This window comes from Brachyhypopomus gauderio, unplaced genomic scaffold (genome assembly GCF_052324685.1).
Source record: "Brachyhypopomus gauderio isolate BG-103 unplaced genomic scaffold, BGAUD_0.2 sc235, whole genome shotgun sequence".
In the NCBI taxonomy this organism is placed as follows: domain Eukaryota; kingdom Metazoa; phylum Chordata; class Actinopteri; order Gymnotiformes; family Hypopomidae; genus Brachyhypopomus; species Brachyhypopomus gauderio.
In genome coordinates this window covers 1-17,509 of record NW_027507056.1, presented here as the reverse complement: position 1 = coordinate 17,509, position 17,509 = coordinate 1, and the positions used below count along the sequence as shown (strand labels likewise).

General features: G+C 44.9%; 26 non-coding genes across 26 annotated transcripts; 9 read left to right on the top strand and 17 right to left on the bottom strand.

Moving 5' to 3' along the window:
- The first annotated feature begins 505 nt into the window (after positions 1 to 505).
- Positions 506 to 577, top strand: trnad-guc (transfer RNA aspartic acid (anticodon GUC)). Its single transcript has one exon. It is a non-coding gene; the product is annotated as a tRNA-Asp (tRNA).
- A 404-nt stretch (positions 578 to 981) lies between these two features.
- Positions 982 to 1,063, bottom strand: trnas-uga (transfer RNA serine (anticodon UGA)). Its single transcript has one exon. It is a non-coding gene; the product is annotated as a tRNA-Ser (tRNA).
- Positions 1,064 to 1,646: 583 nt separating this feature from the next.
- trnam-cau (transfer RNA methionine (anticodon CAU)) lies at positions 1,647 to 1,719 on the bottom strand. The gene has a single exon. It is a non-coding gene; the product is annotated as a tRNA-Met (tRNA).
- A 763-nt stretch (positions 1,720 to 2,482) lies between these two features.
- On the top strand, positions 2,483 to 2,554 carry trnad-guc (transfer RNA aspartic acid (anticodon GUC)). The gene has a single exon. It is a non-coding gene; the product is annotated as a tRNA-Asp (tRNA).
- A 404-nt stretch (positions 2,555 to 2,958) lies between these two features.
- trnas-uga (transfer RNA serine (anticodon UGA)) lies at positions 2,959 to 3,040 on the bottom strand. The gene has a single exon. It is a non-coding gene; the product is annotated as a tRNA-Ser (tRNA).
- A 583-nt stretch (positions 3,041 to 3,623) lies between these two features.
- trnam-cau (transfer RNA methionine (anticodon CAU)) lies at positions 3,624 to 3,696 on the bottom strand. The gene has a single exon. It is a non-coding gene; the product is annotated as a tRNA-Met (tRNA).
- A 762-nt stretch (positions 3,697 to 4,458) lies between these two features.
- On the top strand, positions 4,459 to 4,530 carry trnad-guc (transfer RNA aspartic acid (anticodon GUC)). Its single transcript has one exon. It is a non-coding gene; the product is annotated as a tRNA-Asp (tRNA).
- A 404-nt stretch (positions 4,531 to 4,934) lies between these two features.
- trnas-uga (transfer RNA serine (anticodon UGA)) lies at positions 4,935 to 5,016 on the bottom strand. The gene has a single exon. It is a non-coding gene; the product is annotated as a tRNA-Ser (tRNA).
- Positions 5,017 to 5,599: 583 nt separating this feature from the next.
- Positions 5,600 to 5,672, bottom strand: trnam-cau (transfer RNA methionine (anticodon CAU)). The gene has a single exon. It is a non-coding gene; the product is annotated as a tRNA-Met (tRNA).
- A 762-nt stretch (positions 5,673 to 6,434) lies between these two features.
- On the top strand, positions 6,435 to 6,506 carry trnad-guc (transfer RNA aspartic acid (anticodon GUC)). Its single transcript has one exon. It is a non-coding gene; the product is annotated as a tRNA-Asp (tRNA).
- Positions 6,507 to 6,910: 404 nt separating this feature from the next.
- Positions 6,911 to 6,992, bottom strand: trnas-uga (transfer RNA serine (anticodon UGA)). The gene has a single exon. It is a non-coding gene; the product is annotated as a tRNA-Ser (tRNA).
- A 583-nt stretch (positions 6,993 to 7,575) lies between these two features.
- On the bottom strand, positions 7,576 to 7,648 carry trnam-cau (transfer RNA methionine (anticodon CAU)). The gene has a single exon. It is a non-coding gene; the product is annotated as a tRNA-Met (tRNA).
- A 760-nt stretch (positions 7,649 to 8,408) lies between these two features.
- Positions 8,409 to 8,480, top strand: trnad-guc (transfer RNA aspartic acid (anticodon GUC)). Its single transcript has one exon. It is a non-coding gene; the product is annotated as a tRNA-Asp (tRNA).
- Positions 8,481 to 8,884: 404 nt separating this feature from the next.
- Positions 8,885 to 8,966, bottom strand: trnas-uga (transfer RNA serine (anticodon UGA)). The gene has a single exon. It is a non-coding gene; the product is annotated as a tRNA-Ser (tRNA).
- A 583-nt stretch (positions 8,967 to 9,549) lies between these two features.
- On the bottom strand, positions 9,550 to 9,622 carry trnam-cau (transfer RNA methionine (anticodon CAU)). Its single transcript has one exon. It is a non-coding gene; the product is annotated as a tRNA-Met (tRNA).
- Positions 9,623 to 10,385: 763 nt separating this feature from the next.
- trnad-guc (transfer RNA aspartic acid (anticodon GUC)) lies at positions 10,386 to 10,457 on the top strand. The gene has a single exon. It is a non-coding gene; the product is annotated as a tRNA-Asp (tRNA).
- Positions 10,458 to 10,861: 404 nt separating this feature from the next.
- Positions 10,862 to 10,943, bottom strand: trnas-uga (transfer RNA serine (anticodon UGA)). The gene has a single exon. It is a non-coding gene; the product is annotated as a tRNA-Ser (tRNA).
- Positions 10,944 to 11,526: 583 nt separating this feature from the next.
- trnam-cau (transfer RNA methionine (anticodon CAU)) lies at positions 11,527 to 11,599 on the bottom strand. Its single transcript has one exon. It is a non-coding gene; the product is annotated as a tRNA-Met (tRNA).
- A 763-nt stretch (positions 11,600 to 12,362) lies between these two features.
- Positions 12,363 to 12,434, top strand: trnad-guc (transfer RNA aspartic acid (anticodon GUC)). The gene has a single exon. It is a non-coding gene; the product is annotated as a tRNA-Asp (tRNA).
- Positions 12,435 to 12,838: 404 nt separating this feature from the next.
- On the bottom strand, positions 12,839 to 12,920 carry trnas-uga (transfer RNA serine (anticodon UGA)). The gene has a single exon. It is a non-coding gene; the product is annotated as a tRNA-Ser (tRNA).
- A 583-nt stretch (positions 12,921 to 13,503) lies between these two features.
- Positions 13,504 to 13,576, bottom strand: trnam-cau (transfer RNA methionine (anticodon CAU)). The gene has a single exon. It is a non-coding gene; the product is annotated as a tRNA-Met (tRNA).
- Positions 13,577 to 14,338: 762 nt separating this feature from the next.
- On the top strand, positions 14,339 to 14,410 carry trnad-guc (transfer RNA aspartic acid (anticodon GUC)). The gene has a single exon. It is a non-coding gene; the product is annotated as a tRNA-Asp (tRNA).
- A 405-nt stretch (positions 14,411 to 14,815) lies between these two features.
- On the bottom strand, positions 14,816 to 14,897 carry trnas-uga (transfer RNA serine (anticodon UGA)). The gene has a single exon. It is a non-coding gene; the product is annotated as a tRNA-Ser (tRNA).
- Positions 14,898 to 15,479: 582 nt separating this feature from the next.
- trnam-cau (transfer RNA methionine (anticodon CAU)) lies at positions 15,480 to 15,552 on the bottom strand. Its single transcript has one exon. It is a non-coding gene; the product is annotated as a tRNA-Met (tRNA).
- A 759-nt stretch (positions 15,553 to 16,311) lies between these two features.
- trnad-guc (transfer RNA aspartic acid (anticodon GUC)) lies at positions 16,312 to 16,383 on the top strand. Its single transcript has one exon. It is a non-coding gene; the product is annotated as a tRNA-Asp (tRNA).
- Positions 16,384 to 16,786: 403 nt separating this feature from the next.
- trnas-uga (transfer RNA serine (anticodon UGA)) lies at positions 16,787 to 16,868 on the bottom strand. Its single transcript has one exon. It is a non-coding gene; the product is annotated as a tRNA-Ser (tRNA).
- Between the last annotated feature and the right edge of the window lie 641 nt (positions 16,869 to 17,509).

Sequence of the window (17,509 nt, the reverse complement as noted above, 5' to 3'; positions counted from 1 at the left end):
AAAAAAAACAAAAATACCACCAAAATACAAGTACAAACGACACCTACCTCATGAAGGTATGAAGTGAAGCTTTCTCTGGAGTGCTTTTAGTAGATGCAAAGCAGTAATGTGTGCCAAGAAATTCAGAACTTGCATGTGGGAAAGAGAGAAATGCAAAATCTCAGTTGATCTAAGATGGATATTGCAGTTCGGTACAATGCACTGGAATACGAAGACAAAATGAATTGCCAATGTAGCTAAAGCCAATTTTGCAGGAAATGGTTCGCATGACTTAACTAGGAAGGCAGATGAATCAAACCTGTAGGTCACCAAGATTCTTTGAGTTTTTCCTATCATAAGTCCACAAACTGACGATGGTAAAAGAGGAGTGGCAACAGTGAGTCAATATCACCACAATGTGTTCTTTTTACCACCTCCTTGCAGGCACAATGATTCAGAGTACTTTAAAATCAAGGGGACAAGTGCACGTCACCTGACTCAGCATCACTGCGAGACACAGCACGTGTCCTCGTTAGTATAGTGGATAGTATCTCCGCCTGTCACGCGGAAGACCGGGGTTCGATTCCCCGACGGGGAGACCCTCTTTTAGCGCAAGGCGGAGCAACCAGTGACCGGCCATGAAAGAATGTGGCACTTTTTCTTTTACCTGAAACAAGACATCGCTATGTTGCATGAAGATCTTTGGATGAAGCACCTGTGAGTGCGAGCTCTCCCCACTGGTGGCATAAGGTCTCATCACAAATCACATTAGAGAGGCAAGTTAATCCTCTACGCTGCAAGAGACCCCACTGCATTTCCATGCCAACACATTGTAACGACGAAGCAGCCATTTGTAACTCAATTCCTGGGACTATTTCAGGATCAGTTAGGACTGCTAAAGTTTGGCAGCACAAAGTTGCAAATGGCATGAGAAGCATATTTAAAACTGGCTAGCAGGAAGAGAGCACACTCTCTCTTTCCACACGCCCAACAAGACACTCACGCTGCAAGCAGGAGTCGAACCTGCGCGGGGAAACCCCATTGGATTTCAAGTCCAACGCCTTAACCTTTCGGCCATCGCAGCTCGGCGGAGCGAGAGTAACATAGAGATCAATTCCTTGGACTTCCTCAAGCTCAATGATGAGTGCACAAGTGTCATTGCTTCTGAGTTGCAAATGGCTTGAGAAGAAAATTCAAATAAATGAATCTCCATAAGTCTACTCACTATTAACTTCAAGCTGGTACCAATTCCAGGTGATCAGGTATTCAAAAGCGTGTCATCAAAAGTGAATCAAAAAGAATCAAAAGTGAAAAGTGTCCGACGTGGTCCATTATTCTGTGTTGGCACCACGACACTGCAGTTTGATCTGGGAGCGAACATGCTCCAAAGAGGCAGCTTGATGTCTCAGTAGAGGTGTCAATACAGACGCCATCAAGATATTGACTGAACGGTCAGTGGAGAGAATTGAATTGGATGCAACACAACTTGCTGTGTACACGCGAATTTACAAAAGAAAAAGCACAGCTTGAATCAACTAGGGATGACCTGTAAGAGTCATGTGCCAATACTATTTTCAGGTAGGGGGTGTGCTCAGCATGCGAGTGAATAAGGAAAGAGCGTTTGAGCATCTTTTGGGGGCTCGTCAATCTTTTCAAAAAGCTTCTGCTGCCCCGTGTGAGGGTCGAACTCACGACCTTCAGATTATGAGACTGACGCGCTACCTACTGCGCTAACGAGGCTAGGAAAGAAGAAGCGAGGCTGAGGAAGAACTAACAAAGCTGGAGAAAAAATGTATCCGCCCCCAATTCACTCCTTGGAGCATGGCGGCAAGTGCACCTGCAGCAACTAATTACTGCCAACAACAGCTAACAAACAACAAGGTTAGCACAAGAAGCCTGGAATTAACCAGAATCTGAGGCCAACGTAATTAAACTCTAATCCTACCCTAACCAATCACAGGATGTTCCAAGAGTAGACAAACAACGCACACAAACAAAAAAAAAAACAAAAATACCACCAAAATACAAGTACAAACGACACCTACCTCATGAAGGTATGAAGTGAAGCTTTCTCTGGAGTGCTTTTAGTAGATGCAAAGCAGTAATGTGTGCCAAGAAATTCAGAACTTGCATGTGGGAAAGAGAGAAATGCAAAATCTCAGTTGATCTAAGATGGATATTGCAGTTCGGTACAATGCACTGGAATACAAAGACAAAATGAATTGCCAATGTAGCTAAAGCCAATTTTGCAGCAAATGGTTCGCATGACTTAACTAGGAAGGCAGATGAATCAAACCTGTAGGTCACCAAGATTCTTTGAGTTTTTCCTATCATAAGTCCACAAACTGACGATGGTAAAAGAGGAGTGGCAACAGTGAGTCAATATCACCACAATGTGTTCTTTTTACCACCTCCTTGCAGGCACAATGATTCAGAGTACTTTAAAATCAAGGGGACAAGTGCACGTCACCTGACTCAGCATCACTGCGAGCCACAGCAGGTGTCCTCGTTAGTATAGTGGATAGTATCTCCGCCTGTCACGCGGAAGACCGGGGTTCGATTCCCCGACGGGGAGACCCTCTTTTAGCGCAAGGCGGAGCAACCAGTGACCGGCCATGAAAGAATGTGGCACTTTTTCTTTTACCTGAAACAAGACATCGCTATGTTGCATGAAGATCTTTGGATGAAGCACCTGTGAGTGCAAGCTCTCCCCACTGGTGGCATAAGGTCTCATCACAAATCACATTAGAGAGGCAAGTTAATCCTCTAAGCTGCAAGAGACCCCACTGCATTTCCATGCCAACACATTGTAACGACGAAGCAGCCATTTGTAACTCAATTCCTGGGACTATTTCAGGATCAGTTAGGACTGCTAAAGTTTGGCAGCACAAAGTTGCAAATGGCATGAGAAGCATATTTAAAACTGGCTAGCAGGAAGAGAGCACACTCTCTCTTTCCACACGCCCAACAAGACACTCACGCTGCAAGCAGGAGTCGAACCTGCGCGGGGAAACCCCATTGGATTTCAAGTCCAACGCCTTAACCTCTCGGCCATCGCAGCTCGGCGGAGCGAGAGTAACATAGAGATCAATTCCTTGGACTTCCTCAAGCTCAATGATGAGTGCACAAGTGTCATTGCTTCTGAGTTGCAAATGGCTTGAGAAGAAAATTCAAATAAATGAATCTCCATAAGTCTACTCACTATTAACTTCAAGCTGGTACCAATTCCAGGTGATCAGGTATTCAAAAGCGTGTCATCAAAAGTGAATCAAAAAGAATCAAAAGTGAAAAGTGTCCGACGTGGTCCATTATTCTGTGTTGGCTCCACGACACTGCAGTTTGATCTGGGAGCAAACATGCTCCAAAGAGGCAGCTTGATGTCTCAGTAGAGGTGTCAATACAGACGCCATCAAGGTATTGACTGAACGGTCAGTGGAGAGAATTGAATTGGATGCAACACAACTTGCTGTGCACACGCGAATTTACAAAAGAAAAAGCACAGCTTGAATCAACTAGGGATGACCTGTAAGAGTCATGTGCCAATACTATTTTCAGGTAGGGGGTGTGCTCAGCATGCGAGTGAATAAGGAAAGAGCGTTTGAGCATCTTTTGGGGGCTCGTCAATCTTTTCAAAAAGCTTCTGCTGCCCCGTGTGAGGGTCGAACTCACGACCTTCAGATTATGAGACTGACGCGCTACCTACTGCGCTAACGAGGCTAGGAAAGAAGAAGCGAGGCTGAGGAAGAACTAACAAAGCTGGAGAAAAAATGTATCCGCCCCCAATTCACTCCTTGGAGCATGGCGGCAAGTGCACCTGCAGCAACTAATTACTGCCAACAACAGCTAACAAACAACAAGGTTAGCACAAGAAGCCTGGAATTAACCAGAATCTGAGGCCAACGTAATTAAACTCTAATCCTACCCTAACCAATCACAGGATGTTCCAAGAGTAAACAAACAACGCACACAAACAAAAAAAAAACAAAAATACCACCAAAATACAAGTACAAACGACACCTACCTCATGAAGGTATGAAGTGAAGCTTTCTCTGGAGTGCTTTTAGTAGATGCAAAGCAGTAATGTGTGCCAAGAAATTCAGAACTTGCATGTGGGAAAGAGAGAAATGCAAAATCTCAGTTGATCTAAGATGGATATTGCAGTTCGGTACAATGCACTGGAATACAAAGACAAAATGAATTGCCAATGTAGCTAAAGCCAATTTTGCAGCAAATGGTTCGCATGACTTAACTAGGAAGGCAGATGAATCAAACCTGTAGGTCACCAAGATTCTTTGAGTTTTTCCTATCATAAGTCCACAAACTGACGATGGTAAAAGAGGAGTGGCAACAGTGAGTCAATATCACCACAATGTGTTCTTTTTACCACCTCCTTGCAGGCACAATGATTCAGAGTACTTTAAAATCAAGGGGACAAGTGCACGTCACCTGACTCAGCATCACTGCGAGCCACAGCAGGTGTCCTCGTTAGTATAGTGGATAGTATCTCCGCCTGTCACGCGGAAGACCGGGGTTCGATTCCCCGACGGGGAGACCCTCTTTTAGCGCAAGGCGGAGCAACCAGTGACCGGCCATGAAAGAATGTGGCACTTTTTCTTTTACCTGAAACAAGACATCGCTATGTTGCATGAAGATCTTTGGATGAAGCACCTGTGAGTGCAAGCTCTCCCCACTGGTGGCATAAGGTCTCATCACAAATCACATTAGAGAGGCAAGTTAATCCTCTAAGCTGCAAGAGACCCCACTGCATTTCCATGCCAACACATTGTAACGACGAAGCAGCCATTTGTAACTCAATTCCTGGGACTATTTCAGGATCAGTTAGGACTGCTAAAGTTTGGCAGCACAAAGTTGCAAATGGCATGAGAAGCATATTTAAAACTGGCTAGCAGGAAGAGAGCACACTCTCTCTTTCCACACGCCCAACAAGACACTCACGCTGCAAGCAGGAGTCGAACCTGCGCGGGGAAACCCCATTGGATTTCAAGTCCAACGCCTTAACCTCTCGGCCATCGCAGCTCGGCGGAGCGAGAGTAACATAGAGATCAATTCCTTGGACTTCCTCAAGCTCAATGATGAGTGCACAAGTGTCATTGCTTCTGAGTTGCAAATGGCTTGAGAAGAAAATTCAAATAAATGAATCTCCATAAGTCTACTCACTATTAACTTCAAGCTGGTACCAATTCCAGGTGATCAGGTATTCAAAAGCGTGTCATCAAAAGTGAATCAAAAAGAATCAAAAGTGAAAAGTGTCCGACGTGGTCCATTATTCTGTGTTGGCTCCACGACACTGCAGTTTGATCTGGGAGCAAACATGCTCCAAAGAGGCAGCTTGATGTCTCAGTAGAGGTGTCAATACAGACGCCATCAAGGTATTGACTGAACGGTCAGTGGAGAGAATTGAATTGGATGCAACACAACTTGCTGTGCACACGCGAATTTACAAAAGAAAAAGCACAGCTTGAATCAACTAGGGATGACCTGTAAGAGTCATGTGCCAATACTATTTTCAGGTAGGGGGTGTGCTCAGCATGCGAGTGAATAAGGAAAGAGCGTTTGAGCATCTTTTGGGGGCTCGTCAATCTTTTCAAAAAGCTTCTGCTGCCCCGTGTGAGGGTCGAACTCACGACCTTCAGATTATGAGACTGACGCGCTACCTACTGCGCTAACGAGGCTAGGAAAGAAGAAGCGAGGCTGAGGAAGAACTAACAAAGCTGGAGAAAAAATGTATCCGCCCCCAATTCACTCCTTGGAGCATGGCGGCAAGTGCACCTGCAGCAACTAATTACTGCCAACAACAGCTAACAAACAACAAGGTTAGCACAAGAAGCCTGGAATTAACCAGAATCTGAGGCCAACGTAATTAAACTCTAATCCTACCCTAACCAATCACAGGATGTTCCAAGAGTAAACAAACAACGCACACAAACAAAAAAAAAACAAAAATACCACCAAAATACAAGTACAAACGACACCTACCTCATGAAGGTATGAAGTGAAGCTTTCTCTGGAGTGCTTTTAGTAGATGCAAAGCAGTAATGTGTGCCAAGAAATTCAGAACTTGCATGTGGGAAAGAGAGAAATGCAAAATCTCAGTTGATCTAAGATGGATATTGCAGTTCGGTACAATGCACTGGAATACGAAGACAAAATGAATTGCCAATGTAGCTAAAGCCAATTTTGCAGGAAATGGTTCGCATGACTTAACTAGGAAGGCAGATGAATCAAACCTGTAGGTCACCAAGATTCTTTGAGTTTTTCCTATCATAAGTCCACAAACTGACGATGGTAAAAGAGGAGTGGCAACAGTGAGTCAATATCACCACAATGTGTTCTTTTTACCACCTCCTTGCAGGCACAATGATTCAGAGTACTTTAAAATCAAGGGGACAAGTGCACGTCACCTGACTCAGCATCACTGCGAGACACAGCACGTGTCCTCGTTAGTATAGTGGATAGTATCTCCGCCTGTCACGCGGAAGACCGGGGTTCGATTCCCCGACGGGGAGACCCTCTTTTAGCGCAAGGCGGAGCAACCAGTGACCGGCCATGAAAGAATGTGGCACTTTTTCTTTTACCTGAAACAAGACATCGCTATGTTGCATGAAGATCTTTGGATGAAGCACCTGTGAGTGCAAGCTCTCCCCACTGGTGGCATAAGGTCTCATCACAAATCACATTAGAGAGGCAAGTTAATCCTCTAAGCTGCAAGAGACCCCACTGCATTTCCATGCCAACACATTGTAACGACGAAGCAGCCATTTGTAACTCAATTCCTGGGACTATTTCAGGATCAGTTAGGACTGCTAAAGTTTGGCAGCACAAAGTTGCAAATGGCATGAGAAGCATATTTAAAACTGGCTAGCAGGAAGAGAGCACACTCTCTCTTTCCACACGCCCAACAAGACACTCACGCTGCAAGCAGGAGTCGAACCTGCGCGGGGAAACCCCATTGGATTTCAAGTCCAACGCCTTAACCTCTCGGCCATCGCAGCTCGGCGGAGCGAGAGTAACATAGAGATCAATTCCTTGGACTTCCTCAAGCTCAATGATGAGTGCACAAGTGTCATTGCTTCTGAGTTGCAAATGGCTTGAGAAGAAAATTCAAATAAATGAATCTCGATAAGTCTACTCACTATTAACTTCAAGCTGGTACCAATTCCAGGTGATCAGGTATTCAAAAGCGTGTCATCAAAAGTGAATCAAAAAGAATCAAAAGTGAAAAGTGTCCGACGTGGTCCATTATTCTGTGTTGGCTCCACGACACTGCAGTTTGATCTGGGAGCAAACATGCTCCAAAGAGGCAGCTTGATGTCTCAGTAGAGGTGTCAATACAGACGCCATCAAGGTATTGACTGAACGGTCAGTGGAGAGAATTGAATTGGATGCAACACAACTTGCTGTGTACACGCGAATTTACAAAAGAAAAAGCACAGCTTGAATCAACTAGGGATGACCTGTAAGAGTCATGTGCCAATACTATTTTCAGGTAGGGGGTGTGCTCAGCATGCGAGTGAATAAGGAAAGAGCGTTTGAGCATCTTTTGGGGGCTCGTCAATCTTTTCAAAAAGCTTCTGCTGCCCCGTGTGAGGGTCGAACTCACGACCTTCAGATTATGAGACTGACGCGCTACCTACTGCGCTAACGAGGCTAGGAAAGAAGAAGCGAGGCTGAGGAAGAACTAACAAAGCTGGAGAAAAAATGTATCCGCCCCCAATTCACTCCTTGGAGCATGGCGGCAAGTGCACCTGCAGCAACTAATTACTGCCAACAACAGCTAACAAACAACAAGCTTAGCACAAGAAGCCTGGAATTAACCAGAATCTGAGGCCAACGTAATTAAACTAATCCTACCCTAACCAATCACAGGATGTTCCAAGAGTAGACAAACAACGCACACAAACAAAAAAAAAACAAAAATACCACCAAAATACAAGTACAAACGACACCTACCTCATGAAGGTATGAAGTGAAGCTTTCTCTGGAGTGCTTTTAGTAGATGCAAAGCAGTAATGTGTGCCAAGAAATTCAGAACTTGCATGTGGGAAAGAGAGAAATGCAAAATCTCAGTTGATCTAAGATGGATATTGCAGTTCGGTACAATGCACTGGAATACGAAGACAAAATGAATTGCCAATGTAGCTAAAGCCAATTTTGCAGGAAATGGTTCGCATGACTTAACTAGGAAGGCAGATGAATCAAACCTGTAGGTCACCAAGATTCTTTGAGTTTTTCCTATCATAAGTCCACAAACTGACGATGGTAAAAGAGGAGTGGCAACAGTGAGTCAATATCACCACAATGTGTTCTTTTTACCACCTCCTTGCAGGCACAATGATTCAGAGTACTTTAAAATCAAGGGGACAAGTGCACGTCACCTGACTCAGCATCACTGCGAGACACAGCACGTGTCCTCGTTAGTATAGTGGATAGTATCTCCGCCTGTCACGCGGAAGACCGGGGTTCGATTCCCCGACGGGGAGACCCTCTTTTAGCGCAAGGCGGAGCAACCAGTGACCGGCCATGAAAGAATGTGGCACTTTTTCTTTTACCTGAAACAAGACATCGCTATGTTGCATGAAGATCTTTGGATGAAGCACCTGTGAGTGCGAGCTCTCCCCACTGGTGGCATAAGGTCTCATCACAAATCACATTAGAGAGGCAAGTTAATCCTCTACGCTGCAAGAGACCCCACTGCATTTCCATGCCAACACATTGTAACGACGAAGCAGCCATTTGTAACTCAATTCCTGGGACTATTTCAGGATCAGTTAGGACTGCTAAAGTTTGGCAGCACAAAGTTGCAAATGGCATGAGAAGCATATTTAAAACTGGCTAGCAGGAAGAGAGCACACTCTCTCTTTCCACACGCCCAACAAGACACTCACGCTGCAAGCAGGAGTCGAACCTGCGCGGGGAAACCCCATTGGATTTCAAGTCCAACGCCTTAACCTTTCGGCCATCGCAGCTCGGCGGAGCGAGAGTAACATAGAGATCAATTCCTTGGACTTCCTCAAGCTCAATGATGAGTGCACAAGTGTCATTGCTTCTGAGTTGCAAATGGCTTGAGAAGAAAATTCAAATAAATGAATCTCCATAAGTCTACTCACTATTAACTTCAAGCTGGTACCAATTCCAGGTGATCAGGTATTCAAAAGCGTGTCATCAAAAGTGAATCAAAAAGAATCAAAAGTGAAAAGTGTCCGACGTGGTCCATTATTCTGTGTTGGCACCACGACACTGCAGTTTGATCTGGGAGCGAACATGCTCCAAAGAGGCAGCTTGATGTCTCAGTAGAGGTGTCAATACAGACGCCATCAAGATATTGACTGAACGGTCAGTGGAGAGAATTGAATTGGATGCAACACAACTTGCTGTGTACACGCGAATTTACAAAAGAAAAAGCACAGCTTGAATCAACTAGGGATGACCTGTAAGAGTCATGTGCCAATACTATTTTCAGGTAGGGGGTGTGCTCAGCATGCGAGTGAATAAGGAAAGAGCGTTTGAGCATCTTTTGGGGGCTCGTCAATCTTTTCAAAAAGCTTCTGCTGCCCCGTGTGAGGGTCGAACTCACGACCTTCAGATTATGAGACTGACGCGCTACCTACTGCGCTAACGAGGCTAGGAAAGAAGAAGCGAGGCTGAGGAAGAACTAACAAAGCTGGAGAAAAAATGTATCCGCCCCCAATTCACTCCTTGGAGCATGGCGGCAAGTGCACCTGCAGCAACTAATTACTGCCAACAACAGCTAACAAACAACAAGGTTAGCACAAGAAGCCTGGAATTAACCAGAATCTGAGGCCAACGTAATTAAACTCTAATCCTACCCTAACCAATCACAGGATGTTCCAAGAGTAGACAAACAACGCACACAAACAAAAAAAAAAACAAAAATACCACCAAAATACAAGTACAAACGACACCTACCTCATGAAGGTATGAAGTGAAGCTTTCTCTGGAGTGCTTTTAGTAGATGCAAAGCAGTAATGTGTGCCAAGAAATTCAGAACTTGCATGTGGGAAAGAGAGAAATGCAAAATCTCAGTTGATCTAAGATGGATATTGCAGTTCGGTACAATGCACTGGAATACGAAGACAAAATGAATTGCCAATGTAGCTAAAGCCAATTTTGCAGCAAATGGTTTGCATGACTTAACTAGGAAGGCAGATGAATCAAACTTGTAGGTCACCAAGATTCTTTGAGTTTTTCCTATCATAAGTCCACAAACTGACGATGGTAAAAGAGGAGTGGCAACAGTGAGTCAATATCACCACAATGTGTTCTTTTTACCACCTCCTTGCAGGCACAATGATTCAGAGTACTTTAAAATCAAGGGGACAAGTGCACGTCACCTGACTCAGCATCACTGCGAGACACAGCACGTGTCCTCGTTAGTATAGTGGATAGTATCTCCGCCTGTCACGCGGAAGACCGGGGTTCGATTCCCCGACGGGGAGACCCTCTTTTAGCGCAAGGCGGAGCAACCAGTGACCGGCCATGAAAGAATGTGGCACTTTTTCTTTTACCTGAAACAAGACATCGCTATGTTGCATGAAGATCTTTGGATGAAGCACCTGTGAGTGCGAGCTCTCCCCACTGGTGGCATAAGGTCTCATCACAAATCACATTAGAGAGGCAAGTTAATCCTCTACGCTGCAAGAGACCCCACTGCATTTCCATGCCAACACATTGTAACGACGAAGCAGCCATTTGTAACTCAATTCCTGGGACTATTTCAGGATCAGTTAGGACTGCTAAAGTTTGGCAGCACAAAGTTGCAAATGGCATGAGAAGCATATTTAAAACTGGCTAGCAGGAAGAGAGCACACTCTCTCTTTCCACACGCCCAACAAGACACTCACACTGCAAGCAGGAGTCGAACCTGCGCGGGGAAACCCCATTGGATTTCAAGTCCAACGCCTTAACCTCTCGGCCATCGCAGCTCGGCGGAGCGAGAGTAACATAGAGATCAATTCCTTGGACTTCCTCAAGCTCAATGATGAGTGCACAAGTGTCATTGCTTCTGAGTTGCAAATGGCTTGAGAAGAAAATTCAAATAAATGAATCTCCATAAGTCTACTCACTATTAACTTCAAGCTGGTACCAATTCCAGGTGATCAGGTATTCAAAAGCGTGTCATCAAAAGTGAATCAAAAAGAATCAAAAGTGAAAAGTGTCCGACGTGGTCCATTATTCTGTGTTGGCACCACGACACTGCAGTTTGATCTGGGAGCGAACATGCTCCAAAGAGGCAGCTTGATGTCTCAGTAGAGGTGTCAATACAGACGCCATCAAGATATTGACTGAACGGTCAGTGGAGAGAATTGAATTGGATGCAACACAACTTGCTGTGTACACGCGAATTTACAAAAGAAAAAGCACAGCTTGAATCAACTAGGGATGACCTGTAAGAGTCATGTGCCAATACTATTTTCAGGTAGGGGGTGTGCTCAGCATGCGAGTGAATAAGGAAAGAGCGTTTGAGCATCTTTTGGGGGCTCGTCAATCTTTTCAAAAAGCTTCTGCTGCCCCGTGTGAGGGTCGAACTCACGACCTTCAGATTATGAGACTGACGCGCTACCTACTGCGCTAACGAGGCTAGGAAAGAAGAAGCGAGGCTGAGGAAGAACTAACAAAGCTGGAGAAAAAATGTATCCGCCCCCAATTCACTCCTTGGAGCATGGCGGCAAGTGCACCTGCAGCAACTAATTACTGCCAACAACAGCTAACAAACAACAAGGTTAGCACAAGAAGCCTGGAATTAACCAGAATCTGAGGCCAACGTAATTAAACTCTAATCCTACCCTAACCAATCACAGGATGTTCCAAGAGTAGACAAACAACGCACACAAACAAAAAAAAAAACAAAAATACCACCAAAATACAAGTACAAACGACACCTACCTCATGAAGGTATGAAGTGAAGCTTTCTCTGGAGTGCTTTTAGTAGATGCAAAGCAGTAATGTGTGCCAAGAAATTCAGAACTTGCATGTGGGAAAGAGAGAAATGCAAAATCTCAGTTGATCTAAGATGGATATTGCAGTTCGGTACAATGCACTGGAATACAAAGACAAAATGAATTGCCAATGTAGCTAAAGCCAATTTTGCAGCAAATGGTTCGCATGACTTAACTAGGAAGGCAGATGAATCAAACCTGTAGGTCACCAAGATTCTTTGAGTTTTTCCTATCATAAGTCCACAAACTGACGATGGTAAAAGAGGAGTGGCAACAGTGAGTCAATATCACCACAATGTGTTCTTTTTACCACCTCCTTGCAGGCACAATGATTCAGAGTACTTTAAAATCAAGGGGACAAGTGCACGTCACCTGACTCAGCATCACTGCGAGCCACAGCAGGTGTCCTCGTTAGTATAGTGGATAGTATCTCCGCCTGTCACGCGGAAGACCGGGGTTCGATTCCCCGACGGGGAGACCCTCTTTTAGCGCAAGGCGGAGCAACCAGTGACCGGCCATGAAAGAATGTGGCACTTTTTCTTTTACCTGAAACAAGACATCGCTATGTTGCATGAAGATCTTTGGATGAAGCACCTGTGAGTGCAAGCTCTCCCCACTGGTGGCATAAGGTCTCATCACAAATCACATTAGAGAGGCAAGTTAATCCTCTAAGCTGCAAGAGACCCCACTGCATTTCCATGCCAACACATTGTAACGACGAAGCAGCCATTTGTAACTCAATTCCTGGGACTATTTCAGGATCAGTTAGGACTGCTAAAGTTTGGCAGCACAAAGTTGCAAATGGCATGAGAAGCATATTTAAAACTGGCTAGCAGGAAGAGAGCACACTCTCTCTTTCCACACGCCCAACAAGACACTCACGCTGCAAGCAGGAGTCGAACCTGCGCGGGGAAACCCCATTGGATTTCAAGTCCAACGCCTTAACCTCTCGGCCATCGCAGCTCGGCGGAGCGAGAGTAACATAGAGATCAATTCCTTGGACTTCCTCAAGCTCAATGATGAGTGCACAAGTGTCATTGCTTCTGAGTTGCAAATGGCTTGAGAAGAAAATTCAAATAAATGAATCTCCATAAGTCTACTCACTATTAACTTCAAGCTGGTACCAATTCCAGGTGATCAGGTATTCAAAAGCGTGTCATCAAAAGTGAATCAAAAAGAATCAAAAGTGAAAAGTGTCCGACGTGGTCCATTATTCTGTGTTGGCTCCACGACACTGCAGTTTGATCTGGGAGCAAACATGCTCCAAAGAGGCAGCTTGATGTCTCAGTAGAGGTGTCAATACAGACGCCATCAAGGTATTGACTGAACGGTCAGTGGAGAGAATTGAATTGGATGCAACACAACTTGCTGTGCACACGCGAATTTACAAAAGAAAAAGCACAGCTTGAATCAACTAGGGATGACCTGTAAGAGTCATGTGCCAATACTATTTTCAGGTAGGGGGTGTGCTCAGCATGCGAGTGAATAAGGAAAGAGCGTTTGAGCATCTTTTGGGGGCTCGTCAATCTTTTCAAAAAGCTTCTGCTGCCCCGTGTGAGGGTCGAACTCACGACCTTCAGATTATGAGACTGACGCGCTACCTACTGCGCTAACGAGGCTAGGAAAGAAGAAGCGAGGCTGAGGAAGAACTAACAAAGCTGGAGAAAAAATGTATCCGCCCCCAATTCACTCCTTGGAGCATGGCGGCAAGTGCACCTGCAGCAACTAATTACTGCCAACAACAGCTAACAAACAACAAGGTTAGCACAAGAAGCCTGGAATTAACCAGAATCTGAGGCCAACGTAATTAAACTCTAATCCTACCCTAACCAATCACAGGATGTTCCAAGAGTAAACAAACAACGCACACAAACAAAAAAAAAACAAAAATACCACCAAAATACAAGTACAAACGACACCTACCTCATGAAGGTATGAAGTGAAGCTTTCTCTGGAGTGCTTTTAGTAGATGCAAAGCAGTAATGTGTGCCAAGAAATTCAGAACTTGCATGTGGGAAAGAGAGAAATGCAAAATCTCAGTTGATCTAAGATGGATATTGCAGTTCGGTACAATGCACTGGAATACAAAGACAAAATGAATTGCCAATGTAGCTAAAGCCAATTTTGCAGCAAATGGTTCGCATGACTTAACTAGGAAGGCAGATGAATCAAACCTGTAGGTCACCAAGATTCTTTGAGTTTTTCCTATCATAAGTCCACAAACTGACGATGGTAAAAGAGGAGTGGCAACAGTGAGTCAATATCACCACAATGTGTTCTTTTTACCACCTCCTTGCAGGCACAATGATTCAGAGTACTTTAAAATCAAGGGGACAAGTGCACGTCACCTGACTCAGCATCACTGCGAGCCACAGCAGGTGTCCTCGTTAGTATAGTGGATAGTATCTCCGCCTGTCACGCGGAAGACCGGGGTTCGATTCCCCGACGGGGAGACCCTCTTTTAGCGCAAGGCGGAGCAACCAGTGACCGGCCATGAAAGATGTGGCACTTTTTCTTTTACCTGAAACAAGACATCGCTATGTTGCATGAAGATCTTTGGATGAAGCACCTGTGAGTGCAAGCTCTCCCCACTGGTGGCATAAGGTCTCATCACAAATCACATTAGAGAGGCAAGTTAATCCTCTAAGCTGCAAGAGACCCCACTGCATTTCCATGCCAACACATTGTAACGACGAAGCAGCCATTTGTAACTCAATTCCTGGGACTATTTTCAGGATCAGTTAGGACTGCTAAAGTTTGGCAGCACAAAGTTGCAAATGGCATGAGAAGCATATTTAAAACTGGCTAGCAGGGAAGAGAGCACACTCTCTCTTTCCACACGCCCAACAAGACACTCACGCTGCAAGCAGGAGTCGAACCTGCGCGGGGAAACCCCATTGGATTTCAAGTCCAACGCCTTAACCTCTCGGCCATCGCAGCTCGGCGGAGCGAGAGTAACATAGAGATCAATTCCTTGGACTTCCTCAAGCTCAATGATGAGTGCACAAGTGTCATTGCTTCTGAGTTGCAAATGGCTTGAGAAGAAAATTCAAATAAATGAATCTCCATAAGTCTACTCACTATTAACTTCAAGCTGGTACCAATTCCAGGTGATCAGGTATTCAAAAGCGTGTCATCAAAAGTGAATCAAAAGAATCAAAAGTGAAAAGTGTCCGACGTGGTCCATTATTCTGTGTTGGCTCCACGACACTGCAGTTTGATCTGGGAGCAAACATGCTCCAAAGAGGCAGCTTGATGTCTCAGTAGAGGTGTCAATACAGACGCCATCAAGGTATTGACTGAACGGTCAGTGGAGAGAATTGAATTGGATGCAACACAACTTGCTGTGCACACGCGAATTTACAAAAGAAAAAGCACAGCTTGAATCAACTAGGGATGACCTGTAAGAGTCATGTGCCAATACTATTTTCAGGTAGGGGGTGTGCTCAGCATGCGAGTGAATAAGGAAAGAGCGTTTGAGCATCTTTTGGGGGCTCGTCAATCTTTTCAAAAAGCTTCTGCTGCCCCGTGTGAGGGTCGAACTCACGACCTTCAGATTATGAGACTGACGCGCTACCTACTGCGCTAACGAGGCTAGGAAAGAAGAAGCGAGGCTGAGGAAGAACTAACAAAGCTGGAGAAAAAATGTATCCGCCCCCAATTCACTCCTTGGAGCATGGCGGCAAGTGCACCTGCAGCAACTAATTACTGCAACAACAGCTAACAAACAACAAGGTTAGCACAAGAAGCCTGGAATTAACCAGAATCTGAGGCCAACGTAATTAAACTCTAATCCTACCCTAACCAATCACAGGATGTTCCAAGAGTAAACAAACAACGCACACAAACAAAAAAAAACAAAAATACCACCAAAATACAAGTACAAACGACACCTACCTCATGAAGGTATGAAGTGAAGCTTTCTCTGGAGTGCTTTTAGTAGATGCAAAGCAGTAATGTGTGCCAAGAAATTCAGAACTTGCATGTGGGAAAGAGAGAAATGCAAAATCTCAGTTGATCTAAGATGGATATTGCAGTTCGGTACAATGCACTGGAATACGAAGACAAAATGAATTGCCAATGTAGCTAAAGCCAATTTTGCAGGAAATGGTTCGCATGACTTAACTAGGAAGGCAGATGAATCAAACCTGTAGGTCACCAAGATTCTTTGAGTTTTCCTATCATAAGTCCACAAACTGACGATGGTAAAAGAGGAGTGGCAACAGTGAGTCAATATCACCACAATGTGTTCTTTTTACCACCTCCTTGCAGGCACAATGATTCAGAGTACTTTAAAATCAAGGGGACAAGTGCACGTCACCTGACTCAGCATCACTGCGAGACACAGCACGTGTCCTCGTTAGTATAGTGGATAGTATCTCCGCCTGTCACGCGGAAGACCGGGGTTCGATTCCCCGACGGGGAGACCCTCTTTTAGCGCAAGGCGGAGCAACCAGTGACCGGCCATGAAAGAATGTGGCACTTTTTCTTTTACCTGAAACAAGACATCGCTATGTTGCATGAAGATCTTTGGATGAAGCACCTGTGAGTGCAAGCTCTCCCCACTGGTGGCATAAGGTCTCATCACAAATCACATTAGAGAGGCAAGTTAATCCTCTAAGCTGCAAGAGACCCCACTGCATTTCCATGCCAACACATTGTAACGACGAAGCAGCCATTTGTAACTCAATTCCTGGGACTATTTCAGGATCAGTTAGGACTGCTAAAGTTTGGCAGCACAAAGTTGCAAATGGCATGAGAAGCATATTTAAAACTGGCTAGCAGGAAGAGAGCACACTCTCTCTTCCACACGCCCAACAAGACACTCACGCTGCAAGCAGGAGTCGAACCTGCGCGGGGAAACCCCATTGGATTTCAAGTCCAACGCCTTAACCTCTCGGCCATCGCAGCTCGGCGGAGCGAGAGTAACATAGAGATCAATTCCTTGGACTTCCTCAAGCTCAATGATGAGTGCACAAGTGTCATTGCTTCTGAGTTGCAAATGGCTTGAGAAGAAAATTCAAATAAATGAATCTCCATAAGTCTACTCACTATTAACTTCAAGCTGGTACCAATTCCAGGTGATCAGGTATTCAAAAGCGTGTCATCAAAAGTGAATCAAAAAGAATCAAAAGTGAAAAGTGTCCGACGTGGTCCATTATTCTGTGTTGGCTCCACGACACTGCAGTTTGATCTGGGAGCAAACATGCTCCAAAGAGGCAGCTTGATGTCTCAGTAGAGGTGTCAATACAGACGCCATCAAGGTATTGACTGAACGGTCAGTGGAGAGAATTGAATTGGATGCAACACAACTTGCTGTGTACACGCGAATTTACAAAAGAAAAAGCACAGCTTGAATCAACTAGGGATGACCTGTAAGAGTCATGTGCCAATACTATTTTCAGGTAGGGGGTGTGCTCAGCATGCGAGTGAATAAGGAAAGAGCGTTTGAGCATCTTTTGGGGGCTCGTCAATCTTTTCAAAAAGCTTCTGCTGCCCCGTGTGAGGGTCGAACTCACGACCTTCAGATTATGAGACTGACGCGCTACCTA